Here is a 9,610-nt window from a genome sequence, read left to right on the forward strand (position 1 = left end):
GTCAGTTGGACAAATCAAGCAATTTTATAGGCATCATTTTGGGCGCTGGACAGGAATTCATCACTATTTTCAAATGCTCAAACTAATCAAAAAAATGAAGATTAGTCAATACTAAAAAAAAAAAAATTATAGCTACAGCCGTCGGAAGAGCAACTAAAGAAATGATTTTGACTGAAACAAAAACACTGCAAATACAGAATCTGAACCAAGTCACCAAGTGATCTACATACTGTATGTATGAACTTAAAAATAAAAAAAAAACATTCACACTGACAGCACACAGCTTTGTACACTCAACTTTGCAAATATTCAGCCATCTTATAGCTCAAAACCATCCAGTTGGGGGATGCTAATTGAAACACAGGAAAGCGATGAGTGTCCGTTTTAATACATGTCCATTCATAAAAGATGAGCTACAAATACCACAGAGCAGTCATACACAAAAAGAAAATGTAACAGCATAGTAACAACTCTAACATGTTAAGGCTTAGCGGGAGTACAAGAGAGCATGTGTGTGAAAGCATGTGAAGGGAAAGCACATTAACAACAATACAATTCATTTCAAATGGAACAAAACTGTTTTCAATTTTGTTCTTCTCCCCCCCCCATAGGTTCTGAGGTATCTATCAACCCTGCAGAAAAAAAGGAAATCATCCAATTTAGCAAAAGAGGGACGAGCGAGAGAAAATTTTGAAGCCCCAATTACAAGTAATTACCACTTTTCGCTCTCAACATGGTGAAATGATTTGAAGCCTTTCAGAGTGTAGTCTGGTTTAGCTCAACACAGACATCTCCTTCTGCCTTGTGTTAGTCTTTGGCTGTGGTTAATACGATCATTTGGTGGAGATAAAAGACGGGGCGGTTAAAAATGATGGCGCTGGAGCCGGATCTGCTGGCTATAAATCACACAAGGTGGTAGTGAGATGAAGCGAAGGTACGTGCAACGGCAGCCTTTTGCTGCGACCAAGACTAGAAATGATAAAATAAATACATCTGAGGCACTCGCAAGGTGGGGGCGTTGTGTGCAAGGTGTCTGTATGTGAATGCTTTACTCCTGTTGTGTCTGTGCCTTGTGACAAACCTTGCAATACTGGAAAGACATCCATCAGACGACAACTTTCAGCTGTTCACACACCAGTTTAGATAAGACTGCAAGTTTGGGAAATTACAGTGTTAAAGACCAAATTCATACTTAAATGTATTTTAGTAACCAAGTATTCTACCGATTATGCCATAGATTAATTGGATAATAAGTAATTTGGCTTTATAGTAAACAGCAATAGATAATATGTATTGTCTTTATTTCATACAATAAAAAAGGATAGATGCTCCAAGTGTATATGTTTTTCGCCCCCTTCCCCTTCATGCCTCTGGCTCTTTACACTGGATATGCAAAAGTGCTGTACAATATTCCTAGGTAAATGTACCGCTACAAAACTTACAGCAGGGCTATTTAACCACACTATTCTGGGGGACAATAAAATAATAAAACAACAATAAACAATAAACAACAATTTATTTAACAATAAAAGGAAATAATCGCAATCGCACTTTGCAGCAATAAAATTGAATCGATATGAAAAAACAGAAAAATGTATCTTTTTTTTTTTGATGAAACAGATGTTGACAAAGTTTCCTTTTGGGGAGATGGTTAACAATTTAAAGTTGGAAAAAAAGTTATAAATTGCAAAATATTGCAATATGTTTAAAATCGCAATAATATCGTATCGTGGCATAAGTGTTGGGATAATATCGTAATGAGAGGCATCTGGTGATTCCCACCCCTACCAGTGTTGTCCTCCACATGCATATTCAGCAGCCATGAGGATTAGGGATGAATGGCTGGTTGTCTCCAGCAGTAGTTGAAGTTAGAAGAATTTGTTTAAATTCAAGATTAGAATAGTTAGACTACAAACAGCTGTTCTTTTTAGCTTATTGTAAAACATTGCTGTTTGCAGAGTAACAGGCTGTAGTTGTGTAAAACAGCACGGTGGATGAGATCAGCAGACGTTAATGTTACCTCGTGTTGGGTTTGGAGGAATGGAAGTGTAGACAATTTTTTTTACTGAGATCATAGCATTGACGCCCTGCTATTGTGGTAAGCTAGTTTGATATTACAATAGACACACTGTATTGAGTTTTCGTTTTTTTCCAACTTAAAAAGGATCCCAAACTTTCTGTTGTTTTCTCTCGCCCATCTCTTCTCTTAGCCCCTCACTATTTTTGCTTTCATCCTTCATTCGTAATCTGCAGCGTCAGTATCGTGTCCACACAAGCGTCAGCCTGTTGTGCGGCAGTAATAATCATTCGTGCGGAAACACAGAGAGCAATACATCGTTAGTTAAATTGATTAAACAAAGCTTAGAGGCAAAGAATTTAGCATCGTGGATTTTGAGTAATCCAATTATTCGTGTTACTGGAGGAATCGTTTCAGCCCTATTGTTCTGCCAAATATTTTCTTGCTTAATTATTTGGTGTGTGTGTGTTAATTAGATTTGATTGATTTCAGCAGATAAATGTATAACCATATTTACTTACAAAAGCGTCATTAGGCCTGTAGGCTAATAGCGAGCAGTGTTTGTCTGGCTGATAAGTGTAAGATTCTGTGAAAACCATAGAACAAATTCGCAGTCAAAAAAGGCAGATTTTTACCTGTGGAGAGAATACGGGATGAAAAGAAAACTTGTTTTGTAGGGTGATGTGACCCCTCTTACACCTCAAATCACAACAAAAGCCCCTGGAGACAAGCAGAGAACGTCTGTCTATCTCAGAAAGCCTGTTCCTCTTAGGCAACTGCAACACACACAGACACGTAGACTGGTGTAAGAGATACAGACAAGGCGTTCACACACACACACACACACGCACACACACACACACACACACATATACACTCAAACACCTCTGCTCACTCCCAGTGTTGCATCTCAACATCGACACGAGGAAAATACAGTTCCAATCCACCTGGTGGTTTGATGGCTCACACACCCACACATGACAATGCATTGATTTTTATTTTTTTCCCTCCCCTTCCACCAAGCTCTGCTGGCTGCGTACACGAAGCGATGTGGAGAAATCCATTAAGCCGACACTTCTCGTTTCCATTGACTGACAGGCCTTGACGGGCTCGGGCTTTTGGCCCACCCGCTTGACTGGCAGCTTGACATTTAAACAAGCCCTCCAGTTGCTATAATAGTTTAAAACACTTTCAATTACTCGAGTCAAACAAATCCTGCAGACGAGCGCTCGGGTGCTTCTCTACAAGCAATCCCACACCCCAGCGGGTCCTTCTCCACCTATCGTTTGGTTTTTCTGGAGATCCCCCACACTACGATGAAGGGGAAGAGTTTTTCTGGACAAGGCAAGCATGAAGTCAGCGAGGGAAATTGAAGGGTACAAACTACTGGGGGCTGAGAAGAGGAAGATGAGTTTAAGGTTTTCCCTGGGTGTTTCAATACTCTCTACTGTCTGTTGGTATGGATGTGTAACTGCATCTTCCTCCGTTCTACGCTACAGAAACAGTCTATGGGTTTGTGACTGCTGAGATTTATAACAAAACTCATTAAACATTAAGTAAATCAGATTTGACCAACCTCCCGACTTCTACTGTGAAAAGCACACAATAACCGGGGGTGGGCAATTTTTTAAAATCAATGAAATCTCACAGTAATAAGCCAGACTCATAAATCACTTGTTAACAAGCACTTCCCAGCAGTTTCAGTTGACTCGCAGGTTTAAAACGCGCCTTGCATACTGTGAGACATTAATTGCCAGTAAAAATATGAAAAAGGCAAATGACAAATTGTTTGCAGGAGATTCAATTAAATCAAGCAGAACATTTTTTTTATCTATCTATCTATGGCTACATTTGATTGTTTGATGGCTTAAAAACATATCAGCCCTAAGGAGCTCTCATCACTGAGGGTACTTTTTTAAACGATTCTAAAGAAAATAGCATTCCTATTATCCCGAGCACTTTTCTCACATCCAAGTAAAATGAATTCCTTTTCAAAATATGTCCTAAATAATGAAGTTTTGGGCTAATATAAACAGTTAATTGACAAAAACAGGTTTAATTAATCAACAAGCTTTTAAAAAGACAAAAAAAAACATACACTCCTCTATACTTCAATAATTATAAAAAGGTAACAGGGTTTACGGTATTCATTAATTTGGAGACATAACGTCATACGTTTATAATATAGTTTTAAAACCTAGACATTATCTGTTACGTTATCTTGTACAGACACCTATTAAAACACCTATACCCATTAAAACTTCTAACTATGCAGAAAGGTTATTTGTGTTCTTATTGGGTTACTTCTGCCTTATGATATGTCCTGAGAGCCTTGGCACCAAGCCTTTTCTGGACGTTTGTTTATGCATAATTATCTGACATCACCAGCAGCACCTAGGGCTCTTGCTGCCGTACAGTAGTAATCTCCTTGTTGCCTCAGAAACACAATTCAAGAACTAGCAAAACAGTGAAGTTATTCCCTCTTTGTTCTTTGAGAGTCATGGAGTCGAGGGGGTGTAAGCTTTTCAGAGTAAAGAGAATACTAGATTGTGAGATATCATGATAAGACCATTTTCTTCATTATTTTGTATACATATTAAAGTGTGTGGTTGCCTGAAAGTAGACCTATAGTAGAGGGTGATATTCACAAATACTAGATTATTTTGTCAGAATGCTTTAAGGGTTTATGCAAAGAGGGACTTTATAACAAATCACAGGGCTTTACCTTTCACAGACACATTCACACAAGTGGTAGTGAGTCCTGTTCCATCGGGGTTTCACAATGTATACATGGGAATTTTCAGTATTATGCACTTGAATTGCAAATCAAGATTTTACGTCAAAATAAACTGCTTTTTATGTGACACTTTGACAAAGTCTGTTTAACTGCTAATATGTACGAATATACAGTTTAGCTTAAACTTGACTGCACATTGGATTTTCTACATAAATGTTAAAAACTCAAACTAAGGACGTTGACTATAGGGTTACAGTATCTCATGTTTGAGTCTGGCCAGGAAGCTTTGGCAATCATACTCAACACTGGATTAATGGTTAAAAAAATAAAAATAACCCTCCTTATACAGTGTGTTAGGCATGCTTCAGAGTAGCTTTGGGGCACCTGAGGGAATTCCAATGTCTACAAACTTGTTCACTTTTGTAAAACAGAGGTCAAATTTTAATATAGGTCACACCACCTCACATTTAAAAAATAAATAAAAAATAAAATAAAAAATAAAAAATAAATAAAAAAAGTATCCATCAGGTTCAATAAGAAGGGAACAATGATCAGTTAAGAAACAATCAGCGCATCCCCCAGAGGTCCACATTATTCCTGTAGACAGACAAAACTACCAGTGCTGAACTTTTTGATGTAATTGACAATAGAGCACAATTATTTGAATCTCTTCTACTGAGGTTTTGGTGATTGTTCAGGTTGTTGTGTAGACAATGATTCTGGTAGGCAAATACAACAGTCAAAAAAGCCAATAACAAAGTTAATCTCCTACACTGTTTTTGAATAGACTACAAGAATAAACATGTTCAAAGCAATGACTAAAGATCAGCTCCATTCACAGTCGGGCTACAGGCAGTTAGCTACTAAGATATATCTTTGATTTGTTTCTATGTATGGTGTTGTAATGCTACCTAATAAGTTCTACCCAGCTAGCTGTGTCTACTTGCTGAAATGACACAACATTGTGACAGGCAGTACCGAACAACAGCAACTACACATGACTTATGTGTTCAAAACACTGTAGCTGCGGGAGACTATCCTCACACATGCCAGACCGTAAATGTCATTGTGCTCAGTGTGGTCTGGTAAGACTCAACAGGCATTTACTGGCATTAGATTTGTTAATGGTGGTAAACCAAAAGTATACTGCAGATGATTGGATCAGCTTCTGACCAACTAAAAATTATTTATGAATGCACTTCTTCAGTGAGACGTCAACGTGAACACTCTCTGCACCTGGCTGAATGAAGTACACTGGACTGGGACTCCTCTAGGATTGGTCGTTGAGAACTGGGTCCAACTTGGAATGGTTTCAGACATGACGATTCCAATAGAATTGTTTCTTTATTGGAATCGTGTGGAATCCTTTCAAATCTAATCATCGGTTTCAAATTTAACACGCACAGTTTTGGTTCACATGGTGGACACCGTACTTCCAGGCGCTGTTGCAGCCACGCACTACATTAAGCGGCGCTCCAAAGTGTGGTTTTATTTTTCTTTGAAAAAGTCCAGTAAAAGTGTAAAGCACCACTGAATCAAAATGTTCCTGGTATCTGTGAAATAAGCACGTAACCTGTTTCAACTCCACCCCTATAGAGTGTCTGTTAACAGTCAATCCCTATTAGACTTAATATTAGTTTCAGAACGTGAAAATATTTCTCAATCAGGCGTCCTTGATATTGCTTTGAGTGACCATAACGTCACCTTGTGCACACAAAACATTACACAGCTGAGGAATTTAAAGACAGGCTTTCCAGGAGGGATTGGTCAGATGTTATAGGAAGCAATGATTTTGATGGGGCTTGGACTTTGCTCAAACAGCACTTTAAACCTGCTCTTGATAATGATGCACCAATAGAGGAAACCAGAATTAAACAGAAGTGCAATTTGTATGACATTTTAGATCTCATTAGACAACTCGATAAATGGTTCACAAAGTTTAGGAGGTCAACTTTGACTTGTGATTATGATAAAAACCTTTAATCAGGCTAGTTACAAGGTACATAAAAACAAAGTCTGAATTTTATGCCGATGAGATAAATGCAAACTCACATCAGCCCTTAAATCTACATTAAGTTCTCACTGATATGGTCTCTAAAAGGAAAATCTAAATCTAAGTCTTGTAATATTGGATTAGTCATTGGGAGGTCCGATATCATTTTTTCCTTCCCAATAGCAATTCTGATACCTGAACTTGCATATCGGCCGATACCAAGTACTGATCAGATACCAGTGGGTTATTTATGATATGTTTTAACAACAGCATACTACTGTTAGAAAAAATTGTCAGTTATAAAAAGGAAAAACAACATAAATAAACTACTTTAACATAGATTTTCTTAATGGCTTTAATACGTGGTATAGGATTGGTGTATTAACTATAGTACTTTCCGATTCCAGCGTTTTATGCAGTATCGGAGGCCGTACCAATACTGATATTGTATCAGAACATCTCTATTGCGAATGCCCTGTATTTGTCTGCTACCTTCTGCAATTCGTTTGCACACTTGTCACATAAACACACTGTTGATCTAATTCCAAAGCAAGCGGAAGTAGATAATAGAAATTTGATTATGTGTTTCTGTGTCTGATGTTCAGCTGTGCACAGCATCCAGCTAAGTGTAATTCAGGTTCTGTATATTCCAAAAACAACATTAAAAGGTGTATTGATGAAGTTCAACTGTAGTTTTGTATTCCCAAACTAAAATGTGTAAATTTTAAAAAAGTTGTGGAAATGTGTGCACATTACACTACAGTACCTGCTCTGTGGTGCCTTGCTCATTTAAGAGTTGCATGATTGTTGGGGAGCAATCCAAAGTCAGTGTAAGTGAACGGTGACATGGGATTGAAGAAGAACTACGGTGACAAATTCTCTCTCTCCTCCTCCTCCGTGGCTTCCTATTCAGGTCAATACAAGCAGGCGCCAGAGTGCAAACAGCCTAGGACACACCATGTAAAGTGACTCTACAATCCTCCATCCCCACCCCTCCTCGGACACTATTCACCCTTAACAACAACCATTGATTTTTTTTTTTTTTTTTTTTTCCCCTGATGAGGATCTAGCCAGCATTTAATCTAACCGTGTAGCCCCTCGCTGCAGGACATGGCTAAGCATGTCAGACTAATCGATTGGTCACAGCAACCACTGTAGTTTGAGCACTTAACTTTACTTCTGTTGATGAGAAGTATCTATCTATCTATCTATCTATCTATCTATCTATCTATGGAAATTGTACATATTAAAAGAAAAGTAGGTTTAGCATCAAGACACAATAGAAGTTTCTCATGTCCTTTTCAAGGGCAAAGAAGATGAGTCTTATATTTAGTGCCTCTGAAACCATATGATTAATTTACATTTAGTCACAGCACTTCAAGGAACTGTTTGACTTAATGCACCATCAAGCCTCTTGATGAGCCCATTGTTTACAGAAATCTGACTTGCCCAATGGTGCAGCAATCAAAACACGGGTGGGTGTCCACCCATAATCCCTCGCTCTTCTGTCTACTGCAAAACCCTCTTTAGGCGAGAACACAGGTTTTAAATACTGCCATATGCTAATTGTTGTATGCAATTTGCATTTTTTAATATTTCAAGCCCTGGGATTCCCTAGATTCGCTGATCACAGAACAAACATACAGTATGTCAATCATATGTGAACATCCATAGGCTTTTAACAATGACTCAGAAATGCGTATTAATTTAATTATGTCCCGAGTGAAATTATGTCTAAAATGTGTCTATCCTCTGCTAGCTATGAAGCCACATTACCACCTTTCTTACTGTCACAAACACTATGTGCGTGGTCAGCTTCAATTAGAACACATTTATACTGCTTATTACTCACAATCAAGCCCCTCAAATTCAACTGAAAGGGCACAGGATTGGAAAGGTGCTGTGCTCTGCTGCCCAATTATTTCTTAATCTTACACCACTGAAACATGAGTTTTGAACATGAGGTGCAGAAAGAGAATGAAACCGTGAATGAAACCGTGAAAAGAAAATGCATAAATAAACTACATAACACTATAGGACCTGTATATATTCTGCACAGACCCACATTATTAATATAAGACTAAATGCAGTGGTTTCTGTGCAATCAATGACATTTCTTACTCTCTCATCTTGGCATTATTCTAGCAATAACCATGAAGTGCAAAACATAAAACACCACACAAACATTTTATCTAGGTCTCAGTTTCATCATGCACAGTATTTCCATCACCACCTAAATAAATAACCAACATATAGACGCTATTTTACATCAAACACAGCCAAGATTATATGTGACAAGGCTGGCAATTAACAATTTTTCTCACTCTGAATTCAAACCATAAAGAAGATGATCAAGGCAGGTTGATATCCACAGACTATGCATAATTTATGTGGCTGCTACAAAATATCGTTCTGTTGCAGTTCTGTTCATTCACTCGACTAATTCATTGAAATAAAGCGTCCCAAAGGGATATCCGCGTAATCAAGCCTAATCCCAGATTGATTTGAGAGCAGTCGAAGACAGAAAGCTGGAGAAATCTGGGAAAGCTCTCTGTCACAGGAGGACGGCTGCAGGAAGCAGGGTGATCGGAAGAAACAGTTCTGGAAGCTCTAGTTTCAAATGAGGATAATAAAAGAGCTCTGGAAAAAGATTTGACGGGAAACAAAAGAATGAAAAGTGATGATCGTTTAATCTGCACTAGCATGACTTTTGGAGTTGCACAGCTTTAAAGTGATGTAGCACAAAAACTTAAAGTACTGGTGTGTGTGTGTGTGTGTGTGTGTGTATATATATATATATATATATATATATATATATATATATATATATATATACACTCACCGGCCACTTTATTAGGTACAC

This window comes from Etheostoma cragini, chromosome 14 (assembly GCF_013103735.1).
Source record: "Etheostoma cragini isolate CJK2018 chromosome 14, CSU_Ecrag_1.0, whole genome shotgun sequence".
In the NCBI taxonomy this organism is placed as follows: Eukaryota; Metazoa; Chordata; class Actinopteri; order Perciformes; family Percidae; genus Etheostoma; species Etheostoma cragini.